Source organism: Gracilinanus agilis, chromosome 3, assembly GCF_016433145.1.
Source record: "Gracilinanus agilis isolate LMUSP501 chromosome 3, AgileGrace, whole genome shotgun sequence".
In the NCBI taxonomy this organism is placed as follows: Eukaryota; Metazoa; Chordata; class Mammalia; order Didelphimorphia; family Didelphidae; genus Gracilinanus; species Gracilinanus agilis.
The window spans coordinates 478,853,738-478,857,546 of NC_058132.1; the positions used below are offsets into that span (position 1 = coordinate 478,853,738).

Genomic DNA, 3,809 nt, shown 5'->3' on the forward strand with positions numbered 1-3,809 from the left:
GGCTAGAATAAAGGAATGTTAAGCTTCTGAAAAAATTATAACCAAAAAATAGATTTCAATTTTTTCTATTATTAGTAAAACTATATTTTTGTGTTCTTGTTCACTTCATTGGGTTTTGCCATTTCCACCTTCAAAGTAATAATCTTGTGACTGACTCTTCTTATAAAAGAATGGTTCTCTCAAAGAAAAAAATTATGACATTTTTAAAAAATAAAAGAATGATTCTCTTTATAAGGCATTCACAATGTCCTACACTGTCCAGTGCAATGGAAATATCTGTCTCCTTAACTGTCTTTTTTCTATTTCTCATTTTTATAGTCAGTAAGGCTATCAATTCCTTGAAGCCTAGAAAAGGATAGCTCCAATCCACCTCTCAGTTAGAAGTGATATCTGATTTCTTTCCATGGTGAATTCTTTTCCCTTCCCTTTCCCCCTCTCTTTTCCTTTCCCTCCCCTTTTCTCCCATCTGCTTCCCCCTCTTGATATCTCTAGAGAATTTTAAGAGAATTTTGGACTAACATTTAGACCAGATGAACAAGCTATTTGCTTTTAAAAAACCATATTTGCTTTTATACATACATACAGACAGACGTATATATATATGGTAATATATAAATATATTACCTTCCACCTTAGAATCAATACTATGTATTGGTTCCAAAGCATAAGAGTAAAAGAGTAATACAGGCTAAGCAATGAGGGTTAAGTGACTTGCCCAGAGTCATACAGCTAGGAAGTATCTGAGGCCAGATTTGAACCTAGGACCTCCCATCTCTAGGCCTGGTTCTCAACCCACTGATCTATTCAACTACCTCCTGCTTATATATTTTTAATGTTTAGAGTTATAGTAATAATTAATATCACTACTAATTATTTCTGACTGTCTTTGACTTCCTTAGTGTTTAATTCCTAGTAGTTGTATCTCTAGAACAAAGGACATGGGTATCTTGGTTATTTTCTTAAAATAATTCTAAATTGCTTTTTCAGAACAGTTGCAATAATTCTCAATTACAACAATAGTGTATTAACATGCCTACTTTTCCACAGCCCCTTCAGTGCTCCCTATTTCTATCTTTTCCCATTGTTAATATGCTAGATATGAACCGAAACCTTAAATTGTTTTGACTTGAGTTTCTCTTTTGTCTTAAGGATTCAGAATGATCTTTCATTTGGATTATTCATTTGATTCATTTTAATATTTGCATTTCATTTGGGAATTGTTTGTTAATACATTTGAGCATTTATTCATTGGTAAGTAATCTTTTTCTTATTTGACTTAATTCCCTATATATCTCAGATATCAGACTTTTATCATACCTATTTGCTCCAAATATTATTTTTTTTCAGTTGATAGCCTTACTTCCTAGTTGAAATGATCCAAGCCTAAAATGTCATCATTTATATCATATCTTAGAATGGATTTGATTCCAATATGAGATTTCATAATAAATTTTCATAGTGAATAAGAAACAAGAACACCAATTTGGCTGGAATACAGAATATTGGAAGGGGAAATTAGGTTCACTGAAGCTGGGCAGGTAAAATGGATTAAATTTGTATAGGGCTTTAGAAAGAAAACAGAGGTGTCTACAGTTTATTCTTGTAACAAGAGGAAGCCAATAGAGATGAATGAGTTGGATAGTCACATAGACATAACTGTGCTCATGAAAATTGGCAGGAGTATATAGAATGTATTATAAAATGAATTATAATGGTAAGAGAATTGCATAATGGAGATCATGTAGAAGGCTATCTACGCAAGAGGTGATAAGGACATGAACTAAGATATTAGATCTGTGAGAAGAGAGAAGGCATCATCTGTAAGAAATATTGTGAAGGCAGACATGTCAAGATTTTTCAACAGACCAGACATGTGGGGTGAAGAAAAATGAAGATTCAAGGAAAATGCCAAGAAAGGAAGAATTATGAGTGGAAAAAAGGGTTAGTGTGTTGCATCATAAGATACTTAAAAGACGGATCCAAGCAACAGAACAATACAGATAGGCTAACATAACCTTGTAACCTTATCTTAGCAGTCTGTTTATCAGAACAATATTTTTTTAGAAAATAAATACTAAAACACTAAAGATCTCAAGAGAAAAAATAATATTTGTAGGACAGTACCTAAGATAATAAAACCATAAAAGAATGCTAAAACAGGAAGAATTAATAAAACATCAAAGATAATTTTTAAACCCTGTAAACAAATATTAAATGAAAAATGTAAATCAACACTATTATTAAGGAAAGATAGAATCTTGGCAAATCACAAAAGAAAAACAAACAAAAAAAGAAATTCAAGAATCATCAAAAAGGAAAATAAAATCAATTAAAGAAGAAAGTAGGCATTAATATAGGTCAGGATTGAAACTATAAATGAAAAATTAAAAAAAAAAACAAGTTTCATAGTAGAAAAAAGTTAACCCACCAGGAAAATCTCTGAAAAAGAGAAAATGAGGTTAGAACATTTAGAGCATCAAAATACTATAAAGATATTTTATTTTATCAATTACATATAATAATTTTCCACATAAGTTTTCTGAAGTTATATGATCCAAATTATCTTCTGCTTCCCTTCCTTCATCTTTCTCAGAACTTATAAGCAATTTTATCTGGGTTGTACATGTGTTATCATCCAAAACAAATTTCTATATTGTTCATTTTTGTAAGAGAAGATAACAGTCTTTGTCAAGGGAAGTGCTAAACTCCTCTTTTTTCATACAGTACCACAGTAACACTGAAGTGGAGGAAAAATTTGGCTGAAAAAGCAAAAAAACAATTAAAATAATATATAAATAAAATATTATAAATACTACATAAACCAAAATAATTGGTATTGAAAACAGAATACAGTGACATAATTTAATGATCATAGGTTTATCATAAGAATTTTCCAATAAAAATATTGAATTCTGTAATTCAGGAAAAATTCAAGAAAACTGTTGAGAGCTTTTTATCAGAAAATCATCAATTAAGATCTACAGATCAGCATTTTCTAGGAAAACAAAATAAACAAAAACAAACAAATTTGTGTCTCCAAACAATTAGACACAAAATTTCTCAGAGGAAATCTAATAATTTCACCAGATATCTCATTATTTAAGCAATTAGGGGAATGACTAAAATATAAAAAGATAAAATTATTCTGTAGTCACAAGAAATGTTAAAAGAGAATACTACATAAATGATAAATAGATATTTTTTCTATATTCTATTAATTATATTGCTACATATTACACAATAATAATAGAATGTTTAATAAAAAAAACTCCTAATAATGGAAAATAGACATACATTGCCACCCTAAGCCTAGTCAACAATGAGAAAAGATGAACATTATACAAATGAGCTCTTTTAGGCTTTACTGGCAAAAAAACTCACCTCATATGCAAGCAGATAATAATAATAAAAGTGGCAGAACAATAAAGAGTTTTTAAAAAGTACACTCAAGGAAACAAGTACTGTTGAGGAAAAAATAATGAAATAAATCATCTCATATTTAGAATTTAGCTGTGCGTAAGACAGACAGAATCAGAGACACCTAGAGAGTGAGAAAGGGAAAGAGTGATAGGAAGAGATAGACAGGCATTCAAATGGACAGAGACTCAGAGAAAGAGACAAAGACAGAAAAAGACAGAGGCAGATACTTCCTAGCTGTCATTTAATCTCTAATTGCCCACTAAAATGATACACCAAATCCAATGGTGAAAGAAAATTTGCAAACTATCCCAGTATCCTAGTCAAAAAAAAAAAATCCCATTGTTAGCTATGGTCTTTGGAATCACAAGAGTTGGAAATGACTGAACAAC

At 30.3% G+C, this 3,809-nt stretch overlaps 1 pseudogene; it reads right to left on the minus strand.

The window, feature by feature from the left end:
* Nucleotides 1–2,638: 2,638 nt before the first annotated feature.
* LOC123243514 lies at nucleotides 2,639–2,727 on the minus strand (annotated as a pseudogene).
* Nucleotides 2,728–3,809: the final 1,082 nt, after the last annotated feature.